The following is a 14,419-nucleotide window of genomic DNA, read 5'->3' as shown; positions in this document are numbered from 1 at the left end:
GCTCCCAAATAAATCACACAGAGCCTCATTATTGCTTATAAATGCCTGGCTTAGCTTGGCTTGTTTATAGCCAGCTTTTCTTAACTTTAAATTATCCCTGTCTATCTTTTGCCTCTGGGCATTTCCCATTCTCTTACTTCTGTAAATCTTACCATTACTTAGTGGTTTGCTGTGTAGCTGAGTGGCTGGCCCCTGGAGTCCTCCTCCTCTGGTTACTTCTTTTTTCCTCCCATATTTCTCCTATATATTCTCTCTGCCTGCCAGCCTCGGGTATCCTTTCTCCTGCCTTAATATTGGCCATTCAGTTCTTTATTTCTAATAAAGAACACCATCAGGTGTTTAGATAGGCAAAGTAACACAGCTTCACAGAGTTAAACAAATGCAACACAAAGAGAAGTAACACACTTTAAAATAATATTCTACAACATAAGTCCATTAAAATCAAGAACAAGATAAGGTTGTCCACTCTCTCCATACCATTTCAATATAGTACTTGAAGTCTTAGCTGAAGCAATAAAACAACTGAAAGGGATACAAATAGAAAGGGAAAAAAATCAAAATATCTTTATTTACAGATGATAGGATAGTATATATAAGTGACCCTAAAAAATCCTACCAGGAAACTCCTACAGTTAATAAACATTTTCAGCAAAGTAGCAGAATACAAAATTAACACAAAAACCAGTAGCCTTCCTATATACAAATGGGACTGAGAAAGGTATCAGGGAAACAATATCCTTTACAAGAGCCTCAAAAAAAAAAGTATCTTGTGCTAATTCTAACAAAGCAAGTAAAAGACTTGTATGATAGAAACTTTAAGACACTGGAGAAAGAAATTAAAGAAGCTATCAGAAGATGGAAAGATCTGCCATGTTCATGGATAGGTAGGAATACAGTAAAAATGGACATCCTATCAAAAGCAATCTACAGATTCAAGGCAATCCTCATCAAAATTCCAATCAATTCTTCACAGAACTTGACAGGACAATTTTCAGCTCCATATGTAAACACAAAAACAAAGGAAGCTAAAACCCTCCCAAATAACAGCAACAACAACAGTAATAAAAAACACTGCAGGCCGGGCGGTGGTGGCGCACGCCTTTAATCCCAGCACTCGGGAGGCAGAGGCAGGCGAATCTCCGTGAGTTCGAGGCCAGCCTGGGCTACCACGTGAGTTCCAGGAAAGGCGCAAAGCTACACAGAGAAACCCTGTCTCGAAAAACAAAAACAAAAACAACAACAACAAAAAAAAAACCACTGCAGATATCACCATCCCTGACATCAGTTTGTATTACAGAGCTATAGAAAGAAAAACAGACATGCTGATCAATGGAATATATTGAAGACCCAGACATAAATCCACACATCTATGGACACCTGATTTTTTTTTTTATAAAGAATCTATAAATACACACTGAAAAAAAAGACAGTACCTCCAACAAATGGTGCTAGTTAAACTGGATGGCTGCATGTACAAGAATCCAAATAGATCCATACTTACCACCCTGCACAAAACCCAGTTCCAAATGGATCAAAGACCTCAACATAAAACTAGATCACTGAACCTGATAGAAAAGAAAGTAAGGAATAGTCTTGAACTCATTAGCACAAGAAAAACTTTCTGAAGAGAACACCAATAGCACAGGCAGTAAGATCAACAACAAATGGGACCTCATGAAACTGAAGAGCTTTATATCCAAAGCAAATCATCATTTGGACAAAGTTGTAGCCTACAGGATGGGAAAAGATTCTTACCAACTACACGCCCTATAGAGGGCTAATATCCAAAATATATAAAAACTAAAACAAACAAACAAACAAAAAACCTACATATCAAAATAAATAACCAAATTAAAAAATGGGATACAAATCTAAACAGAGAATTCTCAAAAGAGGAAACTCAAATGGCTGAGAAGCACTCAAAGAAATGTTTAACATCCCTAGTCAGCAGGGTAATACAAAGCAAAACTACTTTGAGATTTCCTCTTAAATCTGTCAGAATGTCTATGATCAACTTCTACTGGTGAGGATGTGGATAAGGGGAACACTCATCCATTGCTGGTGGGAATGCAAATTTGTACAGCCTCTATGGAAATCAATGTGGCAGTTCCTCAGAAAGATGGGAATCGATCTACCTCAAGATCCAGCTGTACTACTCTTGGCATACCCAAAGGATGCTTGATTCTACTAGAGATACTCGATCAATCATGCTCATTACTGCTCTATTCATAATAGCCAGAAATTGGAAATAATCTAAATGTCTGTCAACAGATGACTGGATAAAGAAAATGTGGTACATTTACACAATAGAATATTACTCAGCCATTAAAAAAATGAAGTTCTCAAGTAAATGGATAGAACTAAAAAAAAAAATCACCCTGAGTGAGGTACCCTAGACCCAGAAAAACAAATATGGTATATATCAGCTTATATGTGGATATTAGCTGTTATATATTAGCTGTAAGCAAGCTACAATTGGTAGAACTGCAGAGGTTAGGTATAGATTAAGGAACTAGGGGTGGTAGATAGATCTCCCTAGGGAGGGGAAATAGGATAGTAATGAATAGATGAGGGGGATACTGGAATGGGAGGATCAAGCAAGGAGTGGGGTAGAGGAAGCAAGAGAGGGAATAAGGGGAGGGACAGCTAAAACTAAAAGCCATTTGAAGTGGTAGTATGGAAACCTAATACAGTAAAAACTTCTTACATATATACATATGAAAATTAACTGAAAGTTCAGACTTGGGGATAAACAAAGAAAAGGACTCCATGATATTTTCTTAATCTTTTCAGATTAATTATATATGTGACTATTAGTAGCTTCTTTTGAGGAAAGACATACTGGCACTAACACTGAAGGAATTACTATGGTGAGAAAAGCTAGAATGTCTGTCATTAAAACTACTTTACTTTTGTAGTATAGGGAACTTTCTTAATGTAGATGTGAATAACACTAATTAACACATGAAATGCTGGAGCCTATAAGTAGCTGCTTATGGATGCAAAGGCATAGCACTCTGCTTATGTCAAAAAGCAAATTATTCTCCAAATGCCTACACATTACATTAAAAGATATTTTAACTCTGCTGTGTTTTTAAGATATAATATCTCAAGTAACAGATCAGTGCTTTAGGCTGCCATCAGAATTCTTCTCTGGGAACTTATTCCAAGTCCCAAGATCCTTCAGTCTTTCTTGTTTGTCCTTCCCTAGGGTCTTGTCCTTACTCACATGGTCTGAGTTCCAGTCTGTGGGAAGGGAGAAAGTAGGACTGAAGGACAAAAAATTTTCTTTCAAGTAATTGATGTGGAAGCTGTGCCTCTCATGATTCAATGGTAAGTTCCAAGATGGATTGTAGAGACCCACAGAGGTTTTTCTAGTGAGAACTTACTCAAGGTCTGAGAATCTGTACTTGCTCTACCCAGCAAGGCTGCATAAGGGGATGATTTTACCACAGGCATGGTTACCAGGTGTTTGGAAGGGTCTACACTTGGCTGTGTGGTGTGCTTTGATCTAGCAAAGGGGAGGTCTTTTACCCCATCCCTTGGCATTGTTATAAAAAGCCCCCTTGAAGAGGCAGAAGGGGCCATTGGGTCCTCCTGAAGCTATACTGTGTTTCTGTCTTTCTCCTCTTTGCTACCTTTCTATCTAATATTTGTATCCCTCTCTCCTCCTCATAGGAACCCTGGAAAAGGTGGGAGCTGGCCTCCCACAATGGATAAATGACTCAGTGTCTAAGAGCACTTGCTGTTCTTGCAGGTTGTGGTAATCTAATTGTACTGAATTATTATTTTGATTGTATGTTAATAAATAAAGTTGTCTGGGAGTCAGAGCTATTAGAGCCATAGCAAGAGTGTGGCAGTGGTGGCACACGCCTTTAATCCCATAGATATCTGTGTGTTCAGGGTTAGAGCTATTAGAGCCATAGCAAGAGTGTGGCGGTGGTGGCACACGCCTTTAATCCCATAAGATCTCTGTGTGTTCAGGGATACAGTCAGCATTGGAGACATATGCCTTTAAGACCTAGGGGGCTGTACATTCAGACAGTGACGAGGCAGTCATGTGTTTGGGTTTACAACCAATGAGAAGGCAGAACAACATACTATAAAAAAACGAACCGACAGGAAGTAGGTCTCTTTTCGCGAAGCTGGGACAGCAGGAGGAAGGGTGAGATTTTAGCTCTGAGCTCTGACTTCTCGGCTCTCTCTTTTACATTGTTTCTGTGTTTCTTATTTAATAAGACGGTTGGTTACATCTACATCTGGCGCCCAACGTGGGGCGAATCCATTAAAAACTGCTTGGCTTGGCGGCAGGTCCGCTTTCCCGCAAGGGCGGCAGGCGGCGGCGATCGGCTTCTTAGTCCAAGCAGCGACTTCTTAGCCTGGGTCTAGTTCTGCTTGACCTCAGGCTGGACTATCGGTGAGCTGCTTGCTTAAATCCTGCTTGCTTAAAGCCGGTGCTACAAACAACTCAGACCTGCCCTGCCGAACAGGGCCCTGCCTGTAAAGCCAACGCACGTGGTCGGAGCTTAAGGAAGTCAGACCCAAGCCTTGACTCGGCACAAGAGGGAACACATGGCTGCATTTAAACTTTAGCCAGCTACGCTTTCTTGTTCTCTCTCTCTCTCTCTCTCTCTCTCTCTCTCTCTCTCTCTCTTTCTCTTTGGATTTACACCTGGGACACTAGGTGGCTGCTTTGAAAATCCCCTCGAATTTCTACTGTTCTACGCAGATTTGGTAAGTCATAATATATCAGATATTTTAAAGGAAACTATCTAAAAGAGAATGTTTTTCCACATTAAAAAACAAATGGGTTTTATGTGTACATTGGAAGAAAATTGGTTTTTGTTCGAAATTTTAGGCAGTCTGGCAATGGAACAACTATATAATATTAGTATTGGTGGAATTATGCACCTTATCACTATAATAATCCACATTTTAATATTTAAAAAGATAGTCAATTTAAGTGCCAGGATAACAGCTTTAGAAGAACTTGTTAAACCTGTAAAAATTCAGACAGAAGAAATTAACAGTGAAGTTGTTTCAAGTCGGGATCATAAGGTTGCAGAAAGAAAGCCTGTTTTCACACAGTCACCCTTAATTTATCCTGTAACCGTACAGCAGATGCCTGATCAAATGGCTACACAAAATACTTGGGCTCCAATTGAAATGTTGGATTTAAAAAGGTTTAAGGAGGCAATAGTATCTTATGGCATGCATTCCCCATATGTAAAGCAAATGTTAAACACTTGGTCAACATATAATAGGATAGTACCACAGGACTGGCGGGACCTTGCACAAGGTGTTCTGGAACCCAGCCAGAGACTTCAATTTCTGACTTGGTTTAAGGAGGAGGCTAAAAACATAGAAAAATAATGGAGGGATAAAGGAATACAAGTTTGCCAGAATCAGCTTATGGGCGAAGGCCAATATGCTTCAGCACAAACACAATGTTTATATGATGTCCAAACCCTAATTTTATGTCGAACGGCAGCCTTGAATGCATGGGACAAAGTTGAGGAACCAGGAAAAAAATCTGAGTCATTTACAAAGGTGATGCAAGGCCCAAAAGAGTCTTTTACAGATTTTTTACAAAGACTGGCTTCAGCAGTAAAGAGAATGGTCTCGGATTCAGAAGCTGGTAAGGCAATAATTGAATCTTTGGCCTTTGAGAATGCGAATGCAGCATGCAAAAGAATAATCAGGCCATTAAGGGCAAGATCTGTACCTATGGAAGATTGGATTAGAGAAACAATTAATGTTGAAGCTGATGAGCATGATGATACATGGGTAGGAGAAGTAATTTCAAAAGGTTTGAGGAGTGTTAGATGTTTTGGATGTGGAAAGCAAGGACATTTGAAAAGGGACTGTAGACAGGTCATTCCCAGAAACAATGTTTCTTCAAGGAACAATGGCAGCAGAATGCCCCTTCCTTCTGGAGTATGCAGAAGGTGTGGTAAGGGAAAACACTGGACCAACGAATGTAGATCAACAAAGGACAGACAGGGTAATCCTTTGCCTCAGTCTTCGGGGAAACTCCCAGAGGGGCCTCGCGCAGGCCCCCAGTGCAAATCCAGTTCAAACCTTTCCGGCAGCCATAGAGGAAATGCCTGCTCTGGAGAGCGATTAAATAACCAAATGCCTATTGGAATAAATCATGCTGGTCAGGATGATGAAACAGAGAGAATAGAAAATTCAGGAGAAAACATAAAGAAAATTTTTTGGCAAACTTCTATTAATGAACAAAGACCAAAATTAACAATAAAAATAAATGGTGTTTTGTTGTCTGGTCTGGTAGACACAGGTGCGGACGTTACCATAATTGCACCAGAATTTTGGCATCCAACTTGGCCTCTTCAGGAGGTAAACGTTCAACTGTTAGGAATTGGGACATTATCTCAGGTGAAACAGAGTGCAAGATGGCTCGAATGTATAGGTCCAGAAGGACAGAGAGGAAAATTAAAACCATATGTGGCTAACATAACTATGAACCTGTGGGGTCGAGACTTGTTGCAACAATGGAATACTCAGATTAACATCCCTCCAATCTCAGAAACAAATCATAAACTAGCACATGTTACTGAGAGAAATATTAGAAGATATTGTTCTAATGAGTGGTCACCAGCCATCCATATTATACAAGAACAGGGCACAATAACTGATGATCTTCCAAAGACACCAACAGCTCTACCTTTAAAATGGTTAACAGACAAGCCTGTATGGGTCCAGCAATGGCCTTTAACAACAGAGAAACTCCAGGCTTTAGAAGAGCTGGTAGAAGAACAGTTAAATGCTCAGCATATTGAAGAATCAACCAGCCCTTGGAATTCTCCTGTATTTGTTATTAAAAAGAAATCTGGTAAATGGAGAATGGTAACAGACCTTAGAGCAATTAACAAAGTAATTCAGCCAATGGGCTCTCTACAATCTGGGATGCCTTTGCCTACTCTGTTACCAAAAGGATGGCCTCTCATAGTTATTGATTTAAAAGACTGTTTCTTTTCAATACCCTTACAAGAAAAAGACAAAGAAAGATTTGCTTTTACAGTGCCTACTTATAATAATTCTCAACCGGTTAAAAGATTTCAATGGAGGGTCCTCCCACAGGGAATGTTGAATAGCCCAACTCGGTGCCAATATTTTGTACAATAGCCATTGGAAGTGATACGTAAAAAATTTCCTAAATCTATAATTTATCATTATATGGACGATATTTTACTAGCTGACTCAAATGCAGATACTTTAGAAATAATATTTGAAGAAGTAAAGAAAATTTTGCCTTGCTGGGGATTACAAATTGCTCCTGAAAAGATACAAAGAGGAGATTCTATTAATTATTTAGGATATAAAACAGAGCTACAAAAAATTAGACCCCAAAAGGTGCAAATTCGGAGAGATAGACTACAGACTCTTAATGACTTTCAAAGATTATTTGGAGATATTTCTCATCTACGAACTATTGTTGGGGTAAAAAATGATGAACTGACTAATTTGTTCAAAACCTTAGAAGGTGACAAGGACTTAAATAGTCCAAGAGAATTATCACCTGAAGCTGAGAAAGAATTAGCCTTGGTAGAAAAGAAAGTGCATGAAGGACACGTGAATCGTATTGATCCAAAGCTGGATTGCATTTTGGTTATCTTACCTTCTAGGCGTTCTCCTACTGGAATATTAATGCAGAGGGAAGATATTATATTGGAATGGATATTTTTACCAAATAAACCAAATAAAAAATTAAAAACTTATGTGGAAAAAATCTCTGACTTGATTTACAAAGGAAAACTGAGACTTCGTCAATTAGCAGGCCAGCAGAAATTGTCGTACCATTAACTAAGGAGGACATTGAAAAATTATGGGCAGAAAGTGAACCTTGGCAAAGAGCTTGCAGTAATTTTTTGGGAGAAATTAATAGCAAATATCCCAAAAGCAATAGAATTGATCTTATAAAGAGAGCTGATTGGATCTTGCCTCGAATTGTACGGCAAAAACCCATATCTGGAGTTCGTACATTTTATACAGATGCCAACAAAGAAGGAAAGGCAGGTTACAAATCAGAAAATTTAAGTAAAGTAGTTCAAAGTCCGTATAATTCAGTTCAAAAATCAGAATTGTATGCTATTCTGTTGGTATTAATGGATTTTTCAGAACCTCTCAACATAGTAACTGACTCTCAGTATGCTGAAAGAGTGGTGTTACATATTGAGACTGCAGAATTTATCCCTGATGCTTCAGAATTAACTTCACTATTTATTCAATTACAAGATACAATCAGGAAAAGGAATCATCCTTTATATATAACTCACATTCGATCCCATACTGGTCTGCCAGGCCCTCTAGCACAAGGCAATGATGAGATTGATAAATTATTGATAGGAAATGTGCTGAAGGCCTCAGAATTTCATAAAAAACATCACGTTAATAGTAAAGGTTTAAAAAAGGATTTTTCCATAACCTGGCAACAAGCCAAAGAAATAGTAAAGAAATGTCCTACTTGTTCCTTCTACAATCAAACGCCATTACCAGCAGGATGTAACCCAAAGGGTACTCAGAGAAATGAAATCTGGCAGATGGACGTGTTTCACTTTGCAGAATTTGGAAAACTGAAATATGTACACCACACCATTGATACTTTTTCAGGATTTCAATGGGCAACTGCTTTGAGTTCTGAAAAAGCTGATTCTGTAATCACTCATTTGCTAGAAGTTATGGCCATCATGGGTATACCTGCACAAATCAAAACTGACAATGCTCCATCATATGTCTCTGTTAAAATGAAACAGTTTTTTGCTTATTACAATATAAAGCATATTACAGGCATACCACATAATCCTACAGGTCAAGCAGTTATAGAAAGATCAAACAGAACTCTAAAGGATATGCTAAATAAACAGAAATGGGTAACAAAACCCCCAGAAATAGACTGCATAATGCTCTTCTAACTTTGAATTTTCTGAATGCCAATGAGAAAGGAACAACAGCTGCAGAGAGACATTGGATAATAGAAAAAACTACAGAATTAAATCAGCCTATATACTTTAAGGATGTGCTGACCTCAGAATGGAAACCAGGGTATGTATTACATTGGGGACGAGGTTTTGCTTTTGTTTCTACAGGAGAAGATAAGCTGTGGGTATCGTCAAAATTGATAAAGGTTCGATTTGAACAAGAGAGACCTCTTAATTGAGGAGGTGATAGTTCATTAACCAGCATGAACATCCAATTTAAACTAACTTGTATCAATAACACATGCCTTTTCATTTAATCAGATAATAACTTGTCAAAAGGAAACATCCCCAAAATTAGTCTTGGGGAAAGGTTTTTGTTTTTGTCTTTTAGGAGAATGAAGGTTAAGGAATCTGAAGTCACTGGACAAATGAGACAACTGAAGAAAAGTGACAAATCATCTATCCCAAGAAACAGAGTGAAACGGTGTATGGGTATATATTATCTAAAAAATTTTATGTCTTCCTAAATGTTTGTTTCTGCTTTTCTCTAAAGATTTAACACTCTTGGTTTTCTAATAGTCCCAGTTCAATTAAAATTTAAAGCTGACTTTGGAGTTGGAGAATGGCTCTCTCCTTCTTTAAACTCAAGCATGTTGTTAAAAGGAAAATGCAAACTCCCTGTATCATGCCAGAATAAGAGCCATCTTCTGCTATGGTACAGGACAAAAGCAAAATTAATTAAGGGACTATTCTATTACTAATCTCAACTCTTTGATTCTATTCTGAGTCTTTAAACTTTTCTCAAAGTATAAATTTTATATCAAAATTTATAAGATTAATATATACATTTTAAACTTTGTTAAGATATGTATGGTCACATAGAGTACTAACTAATTCTAGAAAAAAGGCTAGCTGCATATATATGTTTTTGTGTTCGAGTCTCTTATCAGTTTTCTGCAGGAAATCATGGCCAGGCCTAACATCAACTGAAGTCTCCAGAAAGAAGATGGGGCCCCACAACAACAACAATTCCACTTGGACAATAATAATATCATTAAGCTGACAAACATCATCCATAGATCAGCTTTGAACTACAAGGTGCTCAGAGCAATTTTGAGATGACTAGCTGAGATGATCCAGTCTCAAAGACTACTTGAATAAGGACTTGAGATAAACCCTGAACTTTGGCATTATACACAGACTGGATAATGAAGGATATAGTTACCTCTCCTAGAATTTGACAATTAACCTAAAATTTTTCTTTCAGGATAAAGAAAACTTCGCCCATACCCAGCAGGAAGCAATTTTAAGAATACGACGCCCACATTCCCAAAGAGGTGGTGTGGGGCGGGTGGTTTTTTGGTCTTTTTAATGGGTTTTGGGTCTGGGATAATTTTCAGTGTTTAGGGGGGTTGGTTACAAGTTATTGTCAAGGGTTAGGAAAAAGGCTAAGCAAAGGAGATTAGATTTAAGGTTCTTGTTTAAAAAAAAAAAAGAAAAAAGAAAAAGAAAGAAAGAAAAGAAAAAGACAATTACTAATTTTAAATACTTTACATTGGATTGGATTGTTTTATATTGTATACAAATTTGAAATTGATATTGTTAGAAAATGCTATATGTATATTTCTAATTGTATTTATACCATTCATTTAACAATGTAATGCAAATTTCTGATCCTTGAATGTTATTATTACCAACTATTAGGATATAAAGAAATGAAAGTTAGTAGTTAGACATTACAATAGAACTTGTAGTCATATTAGATATGTTTTAAAAATTGAGCAGAGATGTTTTAGACAGGTCATCTTCAAACCCTTCAGAGATCTACAGAATATGGCATTTAAAATGTTTTAATAACTTAGAAAATTTTTCTTTTTTGAGACATGTTGGCTCCTGGCAGTACCAATCTACTTCAGAGAAAATATGGGCATTGAAGAAACTGCATATGGAGTCAACTTTCATTGTGGCAAAAGTTAGCCACTAGACAACAAAGTATCCTTGAATCAACAGGACAAAATGGACAGACAGAACACGAAACAAGGGACTACTGATCCTTGCCAAAACAAGTGTGGTTATGGCTTTATCAAAAGGCATCTTCTGAGGCCAGGACAATATGGCCCCATCCCTGAAGTGGCCTTCGCATCCGGAAAAGGTACAGTGCCCTTTTCTTTGAAGGCAGCTTAACAGGCAGAGGGCCGATGGATTCTGTTGTACAATGGAACAGCAGCTGAAAGCTCATGCCTCTCAAAAGTAGACTGGCATTTAATAGAGGGATGTGGAAAAGAAGGGGATGCTGAGATGAAGCCATATATACACAGCCAAGAAGAATGGACAGCTGAATTTAAAAACTGTCAACAATTTCCAGAATTTAAAATCCTGAATCATGACAGGACACTAGTGGAATTCAGGTGTTTCTGGTACGTGGACTGCTCTCACCCAATGTGAGGTTGAACTGTTGACCTTGTGTACATCCTACATCACAAATGAGTCTGTCAGATACACTAAGCCTATAGGCTGAAGATGATGCCCCAACACTGCGGAGAAACCTCAGGTGACTGCCCAGGCAGCTGGCTGTTTCTGTCAACTCACAAATTTTTTGGAAGTTGCTTGCATGCACTTCCTGTTTTTATTTTTGTTAGCTAATATTATTCCCTTCTTGGGTCTCTGAGAGAGTTGAAGATTAGTTAGTTATGGTTGAAGATTAGTTAGTTATAGTTGAAAATTAATTAGGATAGAAAGTACATTAGATACATCTTGGAATTACCAAAATAGGATAGATAATGGAATTATTTTCTCTGATTTGTCAAATACCTGTTTAGGTATTTATTACTTGTATATATTGTATATAGTTATTGTACTTTTGTATATAGTTTTTCTTTTGTTAGTTATAACCTTTTGCTTTTTTTCTTTTTATTAAAATAGAAAAGGGGAAATGTGGTGGTAATCTAATTGTACTGAATTATTATTTTGATTGTATGTTAATAAATAAAGTTGTCTGGGAGTCAGAGCTATTAGAGCCATAGCAAGAGTGTGGCGGTGGTGGCACACGCCTTTAATCCCATAGATATCTGTGTGTTCAGGGTCAGAGCTATTAGAGCCATAGCAAGAGTGTGGCGGTGGTGGCACACGCCTTTAATCCCATAAGATCTCTGTGTGTTCAGGGATACAGTCAGCATTGGAGACATATGCCTTTAAGACCTAGGGGGCTGTACATTCAGACAGTGACGAGGCAGTCATGTGTTTGGGTTTACAACCAATGAGAAGGCAGAACAACATACTATAAAAAAACGAACCGACAGGAAGTAGGTCTCTTTTCGCGAAGCTGGGACAGCAGGAGGAAGGGTGAGATTTTAGCTCTGAGCTCTGACTTCTCGGCTCTCTCTTTTACATTGTTTCTGTGTTTCTTATTTAATAAGACGGTTGGTTACATCTACAGCAGGTAACTGTAGTTCAGTTCCTAGCACCCACATCCACTGGCTCACAACTCTGTAACTCCATTTCCAGGGGATCTGACACACTCTTATTGCCTCTGTGGATACTGCACACACAAACAAGTAGACATTTAAACACAAAGATAGCAATAAAATTTTTTAAAACTATTGAGGAACTTAAGCTCTGTAATTAGCAAAGGAAGGTGTGGAATATCCCTTTACACTGTGTGAATATATGTCACTGTGATTGGTTTAACAAAGAAGCTGACTGGACTATAGCTAAGCAGGATAAGGTTAGGTGGGAAAATCAGACTAAGAGAATGCTGGGAGGAAGAAGGAGGAGTCTCAGAATCGCCAGGCAGACTTAGAAGAAGCAACATGAAAAGTACATAGATAAGGTAAATGAGCCTCAGGGCAGCACATAGACTAATAGAAATAGGTTAATTTAAGTTATAAAATCTAGTTAAACACAAGTCTTAGCTATCAACCGAGCATTTATAATTAATATTTGTCTGTGTGGTTTTTTGGGAACTGATGGGACAGAAAAGTCTGCCTATAGGAAGGTAGAAAATATAATCAGCCAGGGTGTACCTATACCCAGCTAAGCTCATTCTTTTTTTAAGACAAAGTCTCACTATGCAGTCTTGACTGACATAGAACACACTATGTATACCAGGCTGGCCTCAAACTCATAGAGATTTACTTGTCTCTGCCTTCCAAGTACTGGGATTAGAAATGTGCACCACCACATCTGGTGTAAGCTCAATTCTTACTGAAGAAAGGAAGACTGGATTTGGGGTCTGGGTGTCTGATATACTAATATGTAAGGCATATAGGGTCGGTAGAAGCACAGGTGAGCTCAGTGTTTTGAAAGGGATTATGACAATACTTAACAAGAATCACAATAATGTACAAGTTCTTTGACTTAAAGAAAACTTATTCTAAGAAAATATATGCATGAAGATCTGGCTATAAGGGTGTTCATTGTAAATAGCAGAAAAACTGAAATCCATCTAAAGGAAGTATCTCATTGATTACTATAGATAAGAGTTGTTGTGGGATATCTGTACACTGTATGAAAATGTATTGCTGTGATTGGTGTAATAAAAAGCTGAATGGACAATAGCCAGGCAGGAGGTATAGGCAGGACTTCCAGGCAGAGAGAGAGGAAGTAGGAAATGAATCTAGGTGCACATCAGATGCCAAGAAGACATGGAGGGAGTCAGACATACAGAATGAATGGTAAGAAGCCACGAGGCAAAACAGATTAATATTAATGGGTTAATTTAAGTTATAAGAGCTAGTGGAACAAGCCTAAGCTAAGGTCAGGATCTCATAATTAGTAAGAAGTCTCTGTGTCATTATTTGGGAGCTGGCAGCCCACAGAAAATTCCATTTCAAAGAGCCTTATATTTGTCCTTAGATACTGAATGGCAATATCACTGCTAATTAATCAAGCACTGTAATCCCTAAGTATTTGTAGTTGCATATCCATGTTTTATCTATAACCATAAGATAATGTGTGTGTGTGTGTGTGTGTGTTTCCCAGATCTAGAGTTCTGACATACATTATTTAATCAGTTCTGCAAAGTATATATCAATATATAAATGAATGGAGGCTTAGGGAGCTTAAGAAACTAGTTGAAAAAAAATCAAATGGTGAGGGCAGAGAGATGTCTTAGTGATTAAGAGCATTGTTGCTCTTGCAGAGAACACAGGTTCACTTCCCAGCTCTTACACGTTAGCTCACAACCATCTGAAGCTACAGTTCCAGAGTATCCAACCTCCCTTCTTCCGACCTCCATGGGCACCAGACATGCATATGGTGCACATACAGACATGCAAGCAAACACTCATATACATAAGGCAGAGGCAGGTGGATCTTTATGACTTCAAGGCCAGCCTAGTCTAGATAGTGCATTCCAGGACAGCCAAGGCTACATGGTGAAACCTTGTGTCAAAACAATAACAACAACAAAATTTAAATTAAACAGTGACTAAATAATGTGATTTTATTTTGAAATAAATTCAGTATTGTCTACCTCA

The 14,419-nt window shown here is 38.0% G+C and overlaps 1 protein-coding gene across 1 annotated transcript in view; it reads left to right on the top strand.

Moving 5' to 3' along the window:
- The window catches only part of LOC107402328 (uncharacterized), a 24,034-nt gene extending 9,615 nt beyond the window's left edge, over positions 1-14,419 (top strand). The window contains exons 4-6 of the mRNA XM_076545649.1: positions 3,212-3,333; positions 3,679-3,757; positions 12,382-14,419. The gene's annotated coding sequence lies outside the window, so the exon portion shown is untranslated. The remainder of the gene's footprint in view (positions 1-3,211; positions 3,334-3,678; positions 3,758-12,381) is intronic.

Source organism: Peromyscus maniculatus, chromosome 10 (genome assembly GCF_049852395.1).
Source record: "Peromyscus maniculatus bairdii isolate BWxNUB_F1_BW_parent chromosome 10, HU_Pman_BW_mat_3.1, whole genome shotgun sequence".
NCBI lineage: Eukaryota > Metazoa > Chordata > Mammalia > Rodentia > Cricetidae > Peromyscus > Peromyscus maniculatus.
Note: the sequence above shows the minus strand (reverse complement) of the source record. Positions and strands in the feature narration are given on the sequence as shown.